This window comes from Podarcis cretensis (assembly GCF_951804945.1).
Source record: "Podarcis cretensis genome assembly, chromosome: 12".
In the NCBI taxonomy this organism is placed as follows: domain Eukaryota; kingdom Metazoa; phylum Chordata; class Lepidosauria; order Squamata; family Lacertidae; genus Podarcis; species Podarcis cretensis.
This window is the reverse complement of record NC_137181.1, coordinates 49,456,950-49,477,387: the sequence shown is the minus strand read 5'-3', so window position 1 is coordinate 49,477,387 and position 20,438 is coordinate 49,456,950. Positions and strand designations below refer to the sequence as shown.

General features: G+C 44.9%; 1 long non-coding RNA gene across 1 annotated transcript; it reads right to left on the bottom strand.

Annotated features, from left to right (window-relative positions):
* Positions 1 to 6,941: 6,941 nt before the first annotated feature.
* On the bottom strand, positions 6,942 to 19,632 carry LOC307199590. Its single transcript, XR_013832089.1, has 2 exons — positions 19,425 to 19,632; positions 6,942 to 7,526 (listed from the first exon to the last, which is right to left on the bottom strand). It is a non-coding gene; the product is annotated as an uncharacterized lncRNA (long non-coding RNA).
* Between the last annotated feature and the right edge of the window lie 806 nt (positions 19,633 to 20,438).

Here is a 20,438-nt window from a genome sequence, read left to right as displayed (position 1 = left end):
TATTGGGTTGGGGAAAATAGAACTTATTTAAAGACTCACTGATTTTATGGGACCCACAATAACAATTCAAATAAGTAGAATATTGTGTGTGGGGGGGGGGGTTTAATGTCAGATGATTTATCTACCTTTCTTCCCTTCTGTCTCCAGTAGGAGACAGTTGGTGATATACACAATAACAATTCAAATAAGTGTGTGTGTTTTTAATGCCAGAATGATCCTCCCTATTGCTTATGATGGGGAAAGGGGTGTGATTTAGAGCAGAGAAATGGCAAGTGGACAAAGGGTTAAACTCATCTGCACTCTCCACTGTTGGTCTTCTTTAAATTGCCCACTCCCAAAGCTGCATTTCCATAGAAACAGAAAATTGTAGGGAAAACCTCCTCTAGATGCTTTGTGAGCCTCGTGACTCATTTTACAATCCTTTCCAGTTTATCAACATCTTTCTCCAGTTGTGGCACTAACCTGGGAGTTCCCCAAATGCTAAAGACTGCTAGAAGTTCAGAGAGATCTAGTGGTCCTTTTGTTTCATTTCTGTAGATTTTAAAGAAATCGGGCTGTGGTTGTTAAATCCAAAACCAACAGAGTTGCCATACGTCCATAATTTTCTGGATATATCCAGAATACTGCAGTCAGCAGCAGTGTCCGGGCATATGGCAGCCCATGTTGACAGTGCCTTTGTTGCCCTTTTTTCCATAAAATCGGTCCGAAACAGCAATTTTTTGTGATTTTGCCAAAAGAGCTGAACAGCTTTGGACAAAACTAAGAAAAGCCCCCGCCTCCCCCAAGCTCAGCAACTTTGGCCAAAAATGCTTTTCTGTCCGGATTGCACTATTTGAAATATGGCAACCCTAAAGAACTGAGCTTATTTACAGGAGAGATTTCCAATTACAGAAGGAAGGAGTTAAGTTACCGTATTTTTCGCTCTATAGGACACACTTTTTCCCTTCCAGAAAGTAAGGGGAAATGTGTGTGCATCCTATGGAGTGAATGCAGGCTCCTTGGCTTCAGCGATAGCAACACGAAGCCTCCGAAGTGCAGTGGGAACGCTCCCTCCGCACTCCAGAGGCTACACGTTGCTTTTGCTGAAGCCTGGAGAGCAAGAGGAGTCGGTGCGCACCGACCCCTCTCACTCTCCAGGCTTCAGGGATGGCCGCCTGAAGCCTTCGGAGCACAGCTTCACTGAAGTGGCGCTGAGCAGAGAGGGGGAGAATTTTTTTTTCTTGTTCTCCCCCTCTAAAACAAGGTGCGTCCTCTGGTCGGGTGCATCCTATAGAGCGAAAAATATGATAGTTCGGTTTGATTGCAAGCATAGTGATGACTGCAAGGAAGTGTGTGTTTTATACATGTCAGGAAATCCCCAACTGAACAGGCCACGCCTCTTCCTATTTTTGTATGGCATAGTGAATACAGTCAGAAGAAAGATCCCATAGAAAGAGTTGTAAGATATAGGGTTTACTCACACTTACCTTTGTTCTGCTCTGCTCTTTCCAGGCATGGTCAACTACTTAAAGTTCCTTCTCTGAGCGCCACTCGTTTTTGTCGTTGTTCCAGAGCTTTCCTCGCTAAAAAACACTCATTAAAGCTCAATCGGAGCAAATGTCAATCTGTGGAAAATCCGAATTGATGTTTGTTCTGATTTGGCTTTAAAGAATGGGTTTTCATGGGGAAAGCTTGGGGCAAAAGAAAAGGAAAAACCCCACATTCGGACATGGAACATTAAGGCACAGGTTCCTGGAAAAAGCAGGGCAAAAAGTAAGTGTGGATAAACTCATAGGTGGTGATAGACATTAGGCAAATGGCTTGTCTCAACAAACCAATTGGGATTTCTGTGCATTTTTAATACTCTGGTATCCTGTTCCTTGATGGGTGTCCCCCCCCCACACACACACCTTAATATTCCCAGGGAAGGCTGGAAAAGCCATATCTGGTGCCTCTCTTGTTTGCCAGTTCCTCAGTACACTTAGAAATATTGTTCTTACCATGGGAATTGTAATTTCCCCTGCTCCCTAGATTGAATTGGGAGGCAGGGGAAACTGCAGATCCCACACTCCCTGGCATAATTTCTTTCAGGGAAGCATAGATTTTATAGCATTCTCCGCATGCTATTTTAATGGAGGTTGTGTACACGATACGGGCTTAAAACACAGCAAAAGTGGAAAGAAGTCCCAGCAAAAGAAGAATGGATACAAAAACTTATGGAATATGTACATAAGGTAAAGGGACCCCTGACCATTACGTCCATTCGCGGATGACTCTGGGGTTGCGGCGCTCATCTCGCTTTATTGGCTGAGGGAGCCGGCGTACAGCTTCTGGGTCATGTGGCCAGCATCACTAAGCCGCTTGTGGCGAACCTGAGCAGTGCACGGAAACACAATTTACCTTCCCGCCAGAGCGGTACCTATTTATCTACTTGCACTTTGACGTACTTTTGAACTGCTAGGTTGGCAGGAGCAGGGACTGAGCAACAGGAGCTCACCCCGTCGCGGGGATTCGAACCGCTGACCTTCAACTTTTCCCTTTTCTTACGAGGAATCCTATTCGGAATAAGGAAATTTCCCTTTTAAAAAAGGGGAAAGTTGACAGCTATAAATATGCAGAAATGGTGAAACTTACCAGAAAAATAAGAAATCAAGATAACAAACTTTTTATAAAAGAATGGAAATGGTTTACAATGGAATATTTACAAACAAACTGTAAACAGATAAGAACATTGGCAGGATTATTGTAATAACCTGCAGCTTTACAAGAGTATATATTTGAAGTAGATGAATGAATGAGCAAATTAAGTTAATTTGGATATGAAGAAAATATTAAAAATAAATTGCAGGAACCGCAAAAAGAGGGGGAAGGAAGTCGAGTTTTGTAATGCTAAAATGATTGTAAAATGATTGAAATGTATAAAATTGAAAATCATAAATAAAGTATATAAATAATAAAAATAAAAAGCACAGCAGGATGTTTTGCCTCCACTGTGTTTCAAGCCACATTTTTATTTTATTTATCTATTTGAAGGTAGGTGGTTCGAATCCCCATGATGGGGTGAGCTCCCATTGTTCGGTCCCTGCTCCTGCCACCCTAGCAGTTTGAAAGCATGATGTGCAAGTAGATAAATAGGTACTACTCCAGCGGGAAGGTAAACAGCATTTCTGTGCGCTACTCTGGTTTGCCAGTAGCGGCTTAGTCATGCTGGCCACATGACCCGGAAGCTGTATTCGGCCAAGAAAGCGAGATGAGCGCCACAACCCCAGAGTCAGCCACGACTGGACCTAATGGTCAGGGGTCCCTTTACCTTTTTATTTGCACATTTGCCGTACCCATCTGCATGGGTAGATGTTCTTCCAAGTTGCCTGATCTCGGTGCAAACCAGTGGGCAGGAATAATTTCATATGGCTAACATTTTCCAATCGGATTGAAGCTTTATGAAGTCTCCAAACATGAGGTCTGAGGCATTGTTTCCATTATTTTGCATCTACAGGACGGAATGAATGAATGTTTATTATTACAGCTAAACAGCCACCATTGTAAAAACCGGAATTTCAGGTTAATTTTTACATAAACATTAAAACAGTCAAAGTGGAATTTAACAATCAATATACTAATCACATAGATTTAAAATAGGTGTCCAAGGAAATATGGATCCCATTAAAAGTTGTGGTTGTTGTTGTTTTTTTAAAAAAGAGGAATTTGACTGTGAGCTGTCTCAATTTTTGACTGGTTTGTGGAGCTGTATAATATTTTGCTTTCTTTGACTTACGGCTATTGCACAAAATCTAGCTATATTTCCACAGTACTGATGGGTCTTCATGTGACAAAATGTATTCATTTCCTGATTTTATAAGCTGAGATGTCATTGGGAGGGAAGTAATTGCTAAAACCAAAGTGGAAGAATGAATTTATGTGCTTTATACACAATGGTACAGTGTGGTGCTTTGAAGAATCTCAATCAGGGTTCTGGGTTTCAGCTCCAAAGCCGAAAAGAGAAACTGCCCAGGTCTCACTGGTTTTGCTGCTACATTTTCTTCAGATCAGCATATCTGCTTGTTATGAGGAGACACATTTTAAGACTGCATTATCTATTTCCAAATTGAAACAGAACTGGAAATCCTGAATGTAATGAGAGAGACTGTTGGGGGAAATAATTTCTTGACCTGCCTGGCAAAACTGTATTATCAGGCTTAATTAGCTGGTATGGCATGAGGTATGTCTAACACCACCTGCAATGGGGATCTTGACAATAATAAAGGTTAACGATTCGATGCAAACCTTTAAACTAACACAGTCGATGCCAAGTGCTGCAGCTAATTCACAGAGATGGCATGTCTTGTTTTCGGTAAAATGCTTAATGCTGGGAAGCACCGTAAACTGCTTCTTTATTGCCCTGTATACAGATGTCTCCATCTTTTTTATTTTCTGACAGGTCCTTACAACTTTACGAGGACACAAGGTTTCGGCGAGGCAGGTTGACCTAAGAATAGAGGATTCCGTAGGTGCCGAAGATTGTGGCTGCCACAGTGAATGGCTTCAACTTTGCCCATTGACTTTGAGGGCCCCAGCCCCCACAAATATATTATTGTGGGTGCTGAAGTACCCACAGGCCCCCTGGAGTTGACTCCAGGGGAGGATTCAATTGCGAAACCCATCTCTTTGTAATAAAAGCACACAGAATTCCTAAGACACCAGCTCTTCCCCTGTGTCCAAGACACTATGGTTTTAACAATTGCTAGAGAGGGGAAACATAGCGGGGTGAAGGCGTCTTCTTCTATATGTCCCTGTGTAAGTTTCAGTTAGTTTTTCTAATAAGGCTGTTTCCCATTGTTACGGAAATTACGGGGGGGGGGCACATCTTTAAAGTTGTTAAATGTTACAAATATTATGCATAAATGTATCCTTTCGACTTAACAGCTCAGGGAAGTTACCTAGCTTTAACAATCATATAAAATCAACTCCTTGGGCAATTTCCTCCATTTCAACACTATTTTGCCCTTGGGAAAAATTACTCTTTTCTCTGCCACCTCCCCAAGCATGAGGACATGTATACACACCTCCTACCCCAGGAAGTGCCCAGAGGTGACAATTGCTGAGCTGATTGTTGGCCAAGGAAAGCTTAATCCCATCCCCAGACTTGCCAAGGGGTCCAGACATGCAAAGGAAGTTCTATTGTACTTTGGGTGGTGGGACTTCAGAGGTGTTTGGCTATGCTAATCTTATACCTGGGTCTTGCCCTGCCATGTCTGCTTATGCTAATCTTGTACCAAAGACTTGTCTGGACATGTTTGCCAAGGTTAAACTAGTGTAACCCCTGTCTACCCCTCCCCTTTTGTGACATGTCAGTGATGTAGCAATGATGCTGTACGAACTGTATTCTGGGATATGGTGGGAAAGTTTTAAAAGTCCTTGTCACCCCATCCTCGGGGTTAAAAATTCCTCTTTGAACATGTTGCGCAATAAACTTTGGCCTACAGCTATTTGCTCCAGTTGGTGGCTGGACTCCTTCCTTTATTCCACAGAGACGACAAGCTGGGTGACTGAGCAGCCTCGCACCTAGATTCTTCCGTAACACCCATACTGTCTGATACCATTGGTCCATGCTTACTCCTGACTGGTCTCTCCAGTGTCTGGCTATTATGTTTCTGGCTGCTGAGAGTAGTTGGGTTATGAGCTCTTTGTGTTGTGAGTGGGCAGTATTATCTATGACTGTTAATGTGGTATGAGTGCAGGTCTGTGCTATAAAGGCAAACACAATGGCAAACGTTTAAATTATATTCCAACCCTAGCAATGCCTTTTATGTATGGGAATGACTCAACATTGTGGATAACTCAGTGAGGATCCCAATTAGCCAGGTGTTAATTGATGTCTGGATAGCACTTACGTGATGATGAAGCTAACTCCAATGTGTTAAAGCCAACTTAAAACAACATTAGCTTTTGTTAATTGTTGAGTTTAATTGCTGAAAGGCACCTAAAAAGAACATTGTACAGGTACTAGATTCATGTAGGTAGCCATGTTGGTCTGACGCAGTCGAAATATATAAAAAAAATAAAAAAATTGTCCAGTGGCACCTTAGAGACCAACTAAGTTTGTTTTTCGTATGAGATTTCGTGTGCATGTGTGTATCGTGTGTATCTGAAGAAGTGTGAATGCACACGAAAGCTCATACCAAGAACAAACTTAGTTGGTCTCTAAGGTGCTACTGGACATTTTTTTTATTTTTTTAAATATATTTCTAGGAGAATGCTTATTTAATGGAGACACCATTGATAGAATCTTTCAAGGGGTTGGAGATGATGTTTATAAGTGGTCCATGTTTCACAGGCAGACAGTAAGTTTGCAATAACTTGCTTCCAACAACTTGGGAAGTCACAGTGTGGATTTCATATGCCCTTCATGGCCCGGGAAGATTTCTTCCTCTGGGAAAAGTGTTTTATACTAGTGGAGTCCTGATTAGGAAGTGGTTTAGGGAAGTGTCACTTCCTCCTGCTCATTGGCAACCAGGGGTGCCAACTTAAATAAAATATTGGGAGGGCCCAGACAAGCCCCACTCCACATAATCGATTGCAAGATGTGGCACACACACACCATTTGAATGGCAATTCCCATCAACTGGGGGGACGAGGACAGTTCCCTCAAATATGTAATGGGGGGGGGGGCAAAGGGACCATGGCCCCTAGGAGTAGGCTCCTATGTTGGGAACAATGCACATCACCTCCCTATGACTGGGTCTTTTATGTTGTTCAGGTCAGTTTGACGGCTTTGATGTTGTGGTTGATTTTGTTTCCTTTGGGCAGTGTGGTTTGCCAAGCCCACGCCAGATCCTCAAATAAATCTGGTGTCGCAGGATATGTCCACTCCAAAGAGGAATTCTCTTTCCTTCATCTTAATTGTGTTTTATTGGCTTAATTTGGCTTTTATCTGAACTCCTTGCATTTGAGCGGCATGTAGCTTAATATTTGCTTCTCGTGTGGTTCCAATGAACCTTCTGTCCTGAGACTGTTAAATGCACATATGCTTTTCTGGGAGAGAAAAGTCCAGGTTCTTTCTCCAGCACTAAGAATCCTGTGAGAACTCGCCAGTGATGCTGTGTGCATAGCACATCATTTTCAAAATGTCACCACCAAGTTAATTCACTATAATTACCCTTGCACCTAATCAAAAGTTCTCAGTGAGAAAGCTTGCTAACGGGGAGGTGAGCTTTCCTCTGAACACGGCCACCCCATCTCCAAGGATTATGCTAGTAGATTGCAGAAAGGTTTCCACATTGATTTCTTCAGCATCTCTTTCCCCTCCTCATCCTGCTCAAACCTCGGTATCTGGCGTCATTCCCCAATATTTCCAGACTCCTGCCGATGCCTGTCACTGTTGACAGTATTGAACTGAATGGACAGGTGGTTTGACCGAATACAAGGCAGTTTCCCGTGTTCCTAAGCTGCAACCAAAATTGTTTCTTCACTATCAGAAAGAAGTTGTATCTGCGGCTGACGCTTGCAATTCCCAGGTGCAAATCCTTATTAAGAAGACGCGATAGCCCCTGAAGTCGAGAAAGAAAGAGATAAGTGTAGTGGTTGCTTCTGAATGTATGGGATGAAAGCAACGCGTATTATTTTATTTTTATGTGTAATCTTGGAAGTGGAAGAAGTAACCTATTGTTTGCATCTCTGCCAGGGTTTAGCTAGATAGCTGGTCAGATAGGGCCTTTTTTTTGTATGATCTGGCTGAGCTGATAAAAACAGACCTGCCTGGCCACATGGAAACTCCCCCTCTGGAGATTTGGAAGAAGTTGAATAGTACTTAAGCGGCAGAAAAGCCTGTGAAATCAAACCATTAGAAAACCATCTCTGTCCCCTCCTTTCCACTGTGATAAAGAACCTGGGATGTTTACTTTCATCCTGCACAGGCTGATAGGTGGTGAGTACTTCTTCTCACAACATTTACTATGTGGGAAAGGGGGGGGGGGGAGAAGGAGCTCCCAGGTTTCAGCAGAACCTGCTTTCTTCTCTTCCCCAATCCCCAGCCCTATTATTACAGGGGAGAACATGTGAGTGCTGATAGCGTGGGCTGGGTTTGGAGGTGTTAAACCTAATGGAGCAACAGCAGCTGGCTCCCAGCAGATTTCAGGAGAGGGAAGGAGGACATAGAAAAAGGAAGGGGGGGAGGCCCTTTCTTGTGCCCTAATTCTGAGCCGCATTTTTCTGACTGCAGCTGGAAACAAGAGGAAGAAAAGGTACCGCAATTATTTGCAGTGAACTCCTGATTGCAGGAGCAATTCCGCTTTCAGAAGCACACCTAGTCCTTTGAAAAATGCCTCCAGACTCCGTATTTTGCAGGAAGGATCCAAGCGTGACCCAGAACTTTAGATTTGCATTTTTAAAGCGGATTAAAGATCAGCATCCTTGCCCAACAAACCCACCTTTTAAAAAAATAAAATAAAAAGTTGCACCTTGGAAACTTGATAGGAACAATGGGTACAGGGGAAGGCTCCCAGGCTGGTTTAAAGGTAAAGGGACCCCTGACCGTTTGGTCCAGTAGCGGACGATTTCATCTTGCTTTACTGGCCGAGGGAGCTAGGCCAGCATGACTAAGCCGCTTCTGGTGAACCAGAGCAGTGCACAGAAACGCCGTTTACCTTCCCGCCGGAGCGGTACCTATTTATCTACTTGCATTTTGAGGTGCTTTTGAACTGCTAGGTGGGCAGAAGCTGGGACCGAACAATGGGAGCTCACCCTGTTGCGGGGATTCAAACCACCGACCTCCTGATCGGCGAGCCCTAGGCTCAGTGGTTTAGACCACAGCGCCACCCGCATCCCCCCAGGCTGATTTATAGATCCTTAAATAGAAAAAAAAAGTTCCTGCTCTCAGGTTTAGAATCTGAAAAGGCGCGGCATGAAAGGAACATGGATTGGAGGGGAGGAGGAAATAAGCAAACTCAGGTACAAGTTCTTTATTACAATTTCTCCCAATAAGCAGCTGCAAGGAGAGATTGTGCCAAAAGTTACTGCTCTGCATCCCTTTTCTTCCCTCCTCTGTTACAGCACAATGGTACTTCCCTGCCAGGAGACAGTCTATGGAGTGATAGTTTTACCCCTAATGAATGGTGCCCTTACACTTTATCTCCATGAATTTCTCTATGAGGTCATTTAAGTTTGAGCCTAGCCCATTAATACATGGGCACAAAGGCCCCAAAGCTGCCATAGCTCAGTGGTAGATCATCTATCTTGCCTGCAGAAGGTCTCTGGTTCAACCCCTGACACTTCCAGGCTGGGAGAAACTCCTACATGAAACCTTGACGAATCACTGCCAGCCATTGCATGCAATATGAGCTAGAGTGACCGGTAGGTCTGCCTCAGTATAATGCTTTGTTTCCCAAACCTAGGTTCTCAACTGTTTTTGGATTACAATTCCCATCATCCCCATTCCATGATGGGAATTTAAGTTCCAAAGCTGGAGACCCAAAAGCTAGAGGCCTTAGACCCATCCTCACAGCTGGGCAAGTCATTATTATTGTTATTAATATACTACCCTATACCTGGGGGTCTCAGGGCAGTTCACAAAATAAAATAAAGATATAAAACCACAAAAGACATAATAAAAATAAAAACAACAACCCAATAGCCCCCCCAAAAAAACACGTTTTTTTTTTTTTATATATAATATTTATTAGCAATTTAAAGATTACAAAAGAAAAGAAAAAGAATTAAACAATACAATGCAATACAATACAAGAAATACAAAATACAGAAAAAATAAAAACAGTTAAAAATAAATCCCTCTTTCTATGTCTTATAATTCATTTACTTGTTTCCATGACTCCCTCACACCTCCCTTTTTTGTTTTCCTGTTCGAATAGTTAATTCAGCAAATCCTTTCCCTCTTTATTTTATCTTAGCTCTTTATCTTAACATATTATAACATTATATTTTCATCTATTATCAATCCATTTTTACATATTCCTTTTTAACCTTATTACTAAAACCGCTTCGTTTCATTCCGACATCATATTAACATTCATTAATTTTACAATGTTTCTTTAAATAATCTTTAAATTTCTTCCAATCTTCTTCCACCGACTCTTCTCCCTGGTCTCGGATTCTGCCAGTCATTTCCGCCAGTTCCATATAGTCCATTACTTTCATCTGCCATTCTTCCAGGGTGGGTAGATCTTGTGTCTTTCAATACTTTGCAATTAGTATTCTTGCTGCTGTTGTGGCGTACATGAAGAAAGTTCTGTCCTTCTTTAACTCCAATTGGCCGACCATGCCCAGGAGAAAGGCCTCTGGTTTCTTCAGAAAGGTATATTTAAATACTTTTTTCATTTCATTATATATCATCTCCCAGAAAGCCTTAATCCTTGGGCACGTCCACCAAAGGTGAAAGAATGTACCCCAAAAAACCACGTTTTAAAAGGGCATAGAAGAAGAAGAAGAGTTTGGATTTGATATCCCGCCTTTCACTCCCTTTAAGGAGTTTCAAAGCGGCTAACATTCTCCTTTCCCTTCCTCCCCCACAATAAACACTCTGTGAGGTGAGTGGGGCTGAGAGAAGTGTGACTGGCCCAAGGTCACCCAGCAGCTGCATGTGGAGGAGCGGGGAATCGAACCTGGTTCGCCAGATTACGAGACTACCGCTCTTAACCACTACACCACACTGGCTCTCAAGGATAGGATGTAAAACAGATCAACCAAAGGCCTGGTTAAAAAGGAACGTTTTTGCCTGGCACCTAAAGGTGTATAATGAAGGCGCCAGGTGAACTTCCCTGGGGAGAGCATTCCACAGATGGGGAGCCACTGCAGAGAAGGCCCCGTTCTCGTGTTGCCAGCCTCTGGACCTCTCGAGGAGGAGGCACACAAAGAAGGGCCTCAGAAGATGATCTCAGGGTCCGGGCAGCTTCATATGGAAAGAGGCGGTCCTTGAGGTATTGCGGTCCTGAGCCATTTAAGGCTTTATAGGTCAAAACCAGCACTTAGAATTGGGCCCAGAAACTAATTGGTAGCTAGTGCAGTTGGACCAGGATCGGTGTACAGTCGTACATCTGAAGTCGAACGCCTTGCGAGACGAATGTTTTGGCTCCTGAACCCGGAAGTGATTGTTCTGGTTTGCGAATGTTCCTTGGAACCCGAATGTCTGTTGTGGCTTCCGATTGGCTGCAGGAGCTTCCTGCAGCCAATCGGAAGCTGTGCCTTGGTATCCAAATGTTTTGGAAGTTGAATGGACTTCGGGAATGGATTCTGTTTGACTTCTGAGGTATGACTGTAATATGCTCAAATTGTATTGCTCCAGTGAGCAACCTGGCTGCTGAATTATGCACTAGCTGAAGTGTCTGAACCCTCCGTATAATGTGTTGCAGTAATCTAACCTTGAGGTTACCAGAGCATAGACAACAGTAGTTAGGCTATCCCTGTCCAGAATGGGGTGTAGCTGGGCCACCAGCCAAAGCTGATGGAGGGCACTCCAGGCCACTGAGGCCACCTGAGCCTTGAGCGACAGCAAAGGATCCAGGAGTACCCCCAAGCTATGAACTGCAGATAGCAGTCTATCACCAACATAACTAGCTGACACCAGGGGAATACTATGGGTTGTAATTAACACCAGTCTCCTTATTTTCCAAAGTGAGATGAAAAGATAGCTGTAAATTTGCACCCAAGTTGCACTCTACTCATGAAAGGTCACTAAACAATAGCGGACATTGCAGTCATTTAATGCACCTCAAGGAAACAAACAAACAAACAAACAAAAAAGTCAAATCCCATTCCCAGCCTCCTCAAATCATTTCTCAGTCCACAGAATCCAGTGCTTTCCAGATTACGAGTAACAGGATTAGGCAGATAAGTGTGCTTGTTTCCATATGCTCTGTCTTCACACACACACACACCCAACTCCCTGCACTCTCTGAATTTTTCCTGGCGAGCATAAATCCACTTAATTACCCCTTTAAAGCGCATAGGGAGAAGGATCAGGGTTCAGAAGCACGCTTGCTACTTTAGTGCTGAGTACCACGGGGGAAGACAGCAGTTTTCCCCCTCCCCTGACTTTTCCTGGTCTTCCAGCAAAGGCTAGATAGAGAGCCAAAGCAAAACCCAAAACAAAAGGGGAGTTCTGCTATCATCTGTTTCATGCTGCCAGAGAAATGAACGATCGCTATAAACTTCAGGAGGAATTAACGGGAGAGAAAGAGCAGAGCACACAGAGAAATTATACCAGGTTATTTAATGCCTGGATAATCATGGAGTTTGCTTTTGAAATGTCCTCCTCTTCCAAAACAAGACAATCTCTTCTCACCTTTATGTGCCCCTCTCTTCTTCAATTTGAATAAAAGGCATTATTAATTATAGGGGTTATGACTGGAACCATTTGAGCTTTTCCACACACGACACAGAGGCAATCTTAGTCTTCTTGTGGAATGGGCGTTCAACAATGAGCTACAACCAACTGCTGCTCCCTCCCTGATAAGGCCACCTGGACGATACATAGGTTTATAGGTGCATTTGCCATATTTACTCTTTGCATTTTTAAATTGACTAAGCCGCTTCTGGCGAACCAGAGCAGCGCACGGAAACGCCGGTTACCTTCCCGCCGGAGCGGTACCTATTTATCTACTTGCACTTTGACGTGCTTTTGAACTGCTAGGTGGGCAGGAGCAGGGACTGAGCAACAGGAGCTCACCCCGACACGGGGATTCGAACCGCCGACCTTCTGATCGGCAAGTCCTAGGCTCTGTGGTTTAACCCACAACGCCACCCGCGTCCCAAAAAACAGCTTCAGTATAAACCTATTTATTCCATTCCTATCCTGCTCTTCCTCCTCAAGGGGGTTGGTCAAATGGTTTCCTCTTTCTCTCTTTATATTCACAACGACACTTCAAGTAGGACCCAAGCACAAGAGCACTCTCTTCTTCCTTGATTCCCAGCAAACTGGTATTTAGAAACATACAGTTAATATGCTATTCTCCGTGAATGTATCTAATTATCTTTTAAAATTGGCAGCCGTCACTGTGAAAGTGAGTTTTTCATAGTTTAACTATGCTCTGCATTCAGAAATACTTTCTGTTATCTCGAGTCCCATGGGGGTGGCGGAGTATAAATAAATATATTATTTTTGTTGGCATCCGTCTGTCTCGAGAGACGATGGAGTGCGCTTCTGGCGGTCAAACCGCTGGAGAATCGCAGCACCTGCTGTGGCTGCAGAGGCTAGTAACTCATAACTTCTGCCTCCTGCATTGTTTTAGCAGCACCAAAGTGGCCTCTCTGGGGTGCAAGCCTGGGCAGTGTGTTTGGAGGTCCTGGGTGTTAAGTTGTGGGTTGACATAGCAGACGACACAGCGATTTCTCCAAGTAGCTCTTTATTTTTGTAAGCTGGAATAGAACTGCCTGCAAACAGCTCAGCCGGCCTGCTTTTATAGGCAGCCGGCTGTCAACATTGTAACAACAACAGCCCAGAGTTCCCGCCTAAAATAACTGACGTGGACCTGAGGGAAAACTATCTACAGACCTGAGTGAAAACTATATACAGTATCCCCCTGCTGGCCCAGGGTGAAACTTCACTACATAACACCGGGCTTTTTAGACAACAAGACTTCAGCGTGGTGCAGTGGTTAAGAGCGGTAGACTTGTAATCTGGTGAACCGGGTTCGCTTCCCCACTCCTCCACATGCAGCTGCTGGGCTAGTGACACTTCTCTGAAGTCTCTCAGCCTCACTCTGTGAGTGTTTGTTGTGGGGGAGGAAGGGAAAGGAGATTGTTAGCTGCTTTGAGACTCCTTAAGGGGAGTGAAAGGTGGGATATCAAGTCCAAACTCCTCCTCCTCCTCCTCCTCCTTCTTCTCGGCCTTTCTGATATGGTCCAAAGGAAAGCAGAGCAATACATTTGGCACCAGCTTGGCTACAGGAGTTGCCTGAAGGAGGCGTACAAAATGCCACTCTGGATTTGTGTAGAAACTTTTTCTTCTCCTGAAGATGTCCCACAAGGCAGCAGGTAATAATATTGTTATCATCATCATCATCTGTCCTGAATCTTCCAACACTCATCTTCGTTGGATGTTGACTGTTCTTAGTGTTATGAGAGAGGGAGAAAACTTTTCTTTGTCTGCTTTCTCCAAGCCACATGCCCTTTTATTCCCTTCTCTCAAGTCACCTCTTACTTGCATTTTCTCTGAACGAAAAGCTCCCAAACACTCCAACCAGAACTGTACGCAGCACCCCAAATGCGGTCACACTGTAGATTTGCACTATGGCCTTCGGATATTGGCAGTTTTATTTCCAACCCCCTTCCTAAGGGACTGAAATGTTGAGAGATGACATCTAACAACATCTGGGCACCAGGTTGGGAAATGCTGTTGTATCCAAACACATGGCGTGTCCTTTTTGAACAGGAAAGGGTGTTTCCAAAGGAAGAGATTGGGAGTGGTAGGCCCCTTTCTCAGCCTGCTTTTTCCTAGCTCCAGATCATTTCCCCAAAGGAGCTTCCCCTTCCATAGTGTTTCAAAGTTGTGCCCCCAAAAAGGGCAGAGACAATTGCTGTGTAATATGTAGCTTGGCTCTCTCAGATGAACTTCTGGGCGAAATCATGGTATACTGTGGGAGAAGCATTAGGTTACAGAGGGGGCCATATTTTCATTCTAAATTTCAGATAACAGAAGGTTATATTTATCTCTTGATGGCACAGAGTTGAAATGTTCAATAAGACCAAACAAAGATACGATCTGAAGCCCATTCTTCTTGGCTTTGGAACAAATAATAAAATACTGGCTAGAGGTTGCCTGGCAGTAAACGTCGATGCAGAAAACACTGTATTTATGGCACTGTATCTTATCGCCTTATAGATGAGAGCCAAACAAGTTATCCTTAAATTGCACAATAGGCCTGCTGCCAAGGGATGGGGTAAGAACAGGAATGTTCAAATACAGTGGTACCTCTGGATGCGAATGGGATCCGTTCCGGAGCCCCGTTCGCATCCTGAAGCAAACGTAACACGCGACTACACGGGGGCGGCCGCCAAGACCTCATAACACCGGTCTTGAAAGACCTACATTGGCTCCCAGTATGTTTCCAAGCACAATTCAAAGTGTTGGTGTTGACCTTTAAAGCCCTAAACGACCTCAGCCCAGTATACCTGAAGGAACGTCTCCACCCCCATCGTTCTGCCTGGACGCTGAGGTCAAGCGCCGAGGGCCTTCTGGCGGTTCCCTCACTGCGAGAAGCCAAGTTACAGGGAACCAGGCAGAGGGCCTTCTCGGTGGTGGCGCCCGCCCTGTGGAACGCCCTCCCATCAGATGTCAAAGCGATAAACAACTACCTGACATTCAGAAGATATCTTAAGGCAGCCCTGTTCAAGGAAGTTTTTAATGTGTGACATTTTAGTGTATTTTTGGTCTCTGTGGAAGCTGCCCAGAGTGGCTAGGGAAACCCAGCCAGATAGGCGGGGTACAAATAAATAATAATAATAATAATAATAATAATAATAATAATAATGTCATTTTGAGCATCTGCGTGTTCCGTTACTTCTGGGTCACCGCGGAGCGCAACCCAAAAATGCTTAACCTGAAGCGTATTCATCCCGAGGTATGACTGTATCAGGGACCGGCTTTGCGAAACCATGAGCCCCCAGGGGAAGCTGTAACATTTAAATTGGGGTGCAGGAAAATTCGCCTTTTCTTTCTTTCCTTGTGTATGTAGCTCACTCCATCTTAAGCATAGCTGTCAACTTTTCCCTAGTCTTGCGAGGAATCCTATTCGGAATAAGGGAATTTCCCTTTAAAAAAGGGAAATGTTGACAGCTGTTCTTAAGGGGTCAGGGCAGGTCATGCATGGTGCTTAGCACATTCGAATGACCTACTTTCCCTCATGTCCTGTAAATGTAGGTGAATGATTTTGGTGACTGCATTACATGTTCCTTTTTGCAATATCAACAAGTTTCTTAAATGCTATATTGTGATTACGTTGCATTTTGATGTATTGTCAGGGAACTGACATCAGAGCGAGAGGTGGAGGCAAGGCTCCAAAACAATGCAGGAGAGGGGACCAGCAGGGGGGAAGGAATTCAGCGTAACACCAGTAGAGAAGAGAAGGAGATGGAGGACTTGGAGACAGGGCTCTAAGACCCTTCACCAGAGACTAGTGGAGAGAGCGCTGACACGCCTCTGACTTCCCCTTACTTGCGCAGACGAGTTCCACGCAGGGAAAGTAGGAGGAGACTTGGCGTCAAACAGCTCTTATGCTGGAAGAGGTTCAAGAAACGCCCACTGACGGATTCTGCAAGCGACTGACCGGCCACGGAGTGTGGGCTGTCAGCCAAGGCATGGTGAACCAAGCAATCTGACTGAAATTGCAGGCAACTTACTCACAAGTAACCCCTTACAACCATTACATGTATCAATGCATTTTTTAATGTTTTGTATATGATCCGCATTTCTGGTTTTTAGTTGTTTTACTCATGCACATTGTTCAGAGAGATTTATCTCATTATGTTACTTAAAATGTGGAATTGCAATGATGACAACCAGTAGCAGTATTGTTTCCTTTTGAATGGGGAATTTGTTTTGTATTTCTTACATTAATTCCTTTCGGTTGGGATTTGTAAACCGCTCAGAGATTTGTATTGGAGTTTGAAGTGATATATAAATTAAATAAATAAATCCTGCAAGACCAGGCCAGTTTTGAGGCCTGGCTTTACAGGTTTCACACAGCCCTTTCAAATTAAGAACAAGACAATGAATGGTACACCCGTAAACATTTTTTTTTTTTAAAAAAAAAAATATATATATTGAGTGATTGCCCCTAAAGATAGCTCTTTTTGATGAAGTTAAGCAGGAAAGAATGTTAGTTCCAGGTTCAGGTTTTGCACAGTTCCTACAGGGCATTTATTCAACTTACCCTGTGTGATTGGAAATCTGGTGTTCTCCTTTAGAAGACAATACTGGGCACAGAATGATTAATTTATCCGGTTTGCTGACGACCATCCAAATGAGAAATCCCATTGCAGTGGAGGTAATAAACTTGACCAGGAAGAAAATATAATAAACAAATCCCTCCCTCCCCCTCTCTCTCTCTGTGTGAAATGCAGTATCTGTCGTCGCCTTTGTTTCTCAGGCAACACTCTTATTTCTTAAAATGAGAGTTTAGATTTTGGTTTAAAACAATTACTGTCATTCACACAAGGCACTTTATTTCCAGTGTAATGCTATGTAGCAACAGAGATTGAGAATTCATGTCTTTACAGGGTAAATGGCTGCAAATAAAATATCTCTTTATACCACTTTTCAAGACATGCATTTATTTTCACATTAGCCGAGCGTCTTCTTACTTCCCCAGAATCTCTTTATTTTAAAAGACTGGTGTAAAATCCGCCAGAGTTTTGACTCTGGGGCTGCATATAGTCCTCTAAATCTCAGTCAACTGATATATCAATAATCCTTATAAACAGAATTTGATAGATTCTTGTGTTGGGCATGTAACTATGTTGTTATGAAAGCATACAAATCGTGTGGATTTAATGAACTGCCTATCTGGCTCCTAGCAAAAAGAACACACACAAAAACTAAAGTTCTACAGATAGATTTAGAGCACTGGCAATTCTCATTTAGCATCCTCCCAATTTTATTTTATTTTTTATATTTTTGCTTGCACCCTGCTTTGGCGAATGGGGGTGCAGGCTGGGGACTTGGGCTGTGCCAGGGGGTGGAGCCGACAGAGCAGGTAGGCGACCCTCGGATCCGCCCCTTGCCCCATTTGAGAAGCCCACACCTGGGGCACTACCTGTTTGTTCCTTTGCCAAGATTTTCCCTGCCTACCTACCCTCGGTTTAAGCTGATAGTCAATGACTTTGCTGTGGCTATGGTGGTTGCTGCTCTTAATGGGGCCAGGTAGGAATTTGCCCACCGGGCTAATTGGCACTGACCCAGTGGTTTTGCCTACCTCACAGCAATCATCACAACTGGTTGGGCATTGGGGCAATCCTCTGTTTTGGATGGAGGGGAGGTTGTGTCCAGGGCAGCTGTTTATCAGCTCCATCTGGTACGCAGGCTGAGACCCTACCTGCCCACAGACTGTCTCGCCAGAGTGGTGTATGCTCTGGTTATCTGTCGCTTGGACTACTGCAATGCGCTCTATGTGGGGCTACCTTCGAAGGTGACCCGGAAACTACAACTAATCCAGAATGCGGCAGCTAGACTGGTGACTGGGAGCAGCCGCCGAGACCATATAACACCGGTCTTGAAAGACCTACACTGGCTCCCAGTACATTTCTGAGCACAATTCAAAGTATTGGTGCTGACCTTTAAAGCCTTAAACGGCCTCGGTCCAGTATACCTGAAGGAGCGTCTCCACCCCCATCGTTCTGCCCGGATGCTGAGGTCCAGTGCCGAGGGCCTTCTGGTGGTTCCCTCACTGTGAAAAGCCAAGTTACAGGGAACCAGGCAGAGGGCCTTCTCGGTAGTGGCGCCCGCCCTGTGGAACGCCCTCCCACCAGATGTCAAAGAGAAAAATAACTACCAAACTTTTAGAAGACATCTGAAGGCAGTTTAATAGGTTATTGTATTTTAGTGTTTTGTTGGAAGCCGCCCAGAGTGGCTGGAGAAACCCAGCCAGATGGGCGGGGTATAAATAAATAAATTATTATTATTATTATTATTATTATTATTATTATTATTATTACCTCTGCCTGCCCCTCCAAATGCTGGGGTATCCCATTAAAGGGATCCAGGAGGAATGGCCATGTCCATGTGCCCTGGCGGGGCCAGAGCCAAAGGCACTCCCCCAAACAACAGTCTCTGTGGGGGTCACCCTATATGATGTAAGTCTTAGGAACCCCCGCCTGGATTGACCATGCATCACTTCCGGCGGGCAGGATGTAAGTATTTAGATTGCCCCATGCCCAAGCCAAAGGACGCAAGTGGCGCTGTGGTCTAAATCACTGAGCCTTGAGCTTGCTGATCAAAAGGTCAGTGGTTCGAATCCCCACGACGGGGTGAGTTCCCGTTGCTCAGTCCCAGCTCCTGCCAACCTGGCAATCTGAAAGCACGCCAAAAAAAAAGTGCAAGTAGATTAATAGGTACCGCTCTGGCGGGAAGGTAAACAGTGTTTCCGTGAGCTGGAAAAACTGTCTGTGGAGCGGACAAACGCCGGCTCCCTCGGCCTGTAAAGCAAGATGAGCGCCGCAACCCCAGAGTCGTTCACGACTGGACATAACTGTCAGGGGTCCCTTTACCTTTACCTTTATTCCCAAGCCAAACCTCTTTCATCTGTATTCAATAAAGTTGTGGCCTGTTTTGACCCCAAACCAGTCTTACTGGTCTCTATGGGCTGGGGCATGGGGAGCCCATCCCGCAGGTATTCTGCCCTCTCCCCAGCCATGTTTTGGCATGGTAAAGAAGGTGGCTTTAAAACTGAGAAATATGGTTCAACACACCCACACCCACACACCATTTGTTTAATTCAAACCTTGGGTGTTGCATCTCAGTGTGTGGCTCCTCTTCTCACATCTACTGCTGTTTGACTCCTCCCATCACTATCTGCATCATTTGACCTGGTTGCAGAAAAGGGAGAAAGTGGGACCCACCCTATTGCCTGAGAGTCCAGTTGCCATTTGGCACCTCTCCTCCCAGAACTCTCTCCATTCAATGTGGCCATCATAAGAGCGACAGTTTAACTGTAGCCTTCTTCAGGAGTTCAGCATCTGAGTTCAGTAAACACAGAGGACTCACGACATCCCCTCCTCCATTAGGTAAAGGTAAAGGGACCCCTGACCATTAGGTCCAGTCGTGGCCGACTCTGGGGTTGCGGCACTCATCTCGCTTTCTTGGCCGAGGGAGCCGGCGTACAGCTTCTGGGTCATGTGGCCAGCATGACTAAGCCACTTCTGGTGAACCAGAGCAGCGCACGGAAACGCCATTTACCTTCCCGCCGGAGTGGTACCTATTTATCTACTTGCATTTTGATGTGCTTTCGAACTGCTAGATTGGCAGGAGCAGGGACCGAGCAACAGGAGCTCACCCTGTTGCAGGGATTTGAACCGCCGACCTTCTGATCGGCAAGTCCTAGGCTCTGTGGTTTAACCCACAGCGCCACCCGCGTCCCTTCCTCCTCCATTAGTTGGAGGGTAAATCTGCGTCATCATGTCCTTTTTGCAAGGCAAGCTCCATTCCCTGCATCCCCTACCAGTGGCGTAGTGTGGGGGGTGCAGGGGGGGCCGGCCGCACCGGGCGCAACATTGGGGGGGGGGCGCTCGCACTCGCAGCTCTCTGCCCCTACCTGGCTCACTCACTCTCTCTCCCTGCTGTGCAAATCCGATCCGAGCCGCCGGGTCGCCGCCCACTGTGGAGGGGGGGTGCCAGGCATGCGGGTTAGGGGGCGCAAATTACTTGCCTTGCTCCGGGTGCTGACAACCCATGCTACGCCACTGTCCCCTACATCCCCAACCAATCACTGTGTTATGCATGAGAGGGCACCCTACAC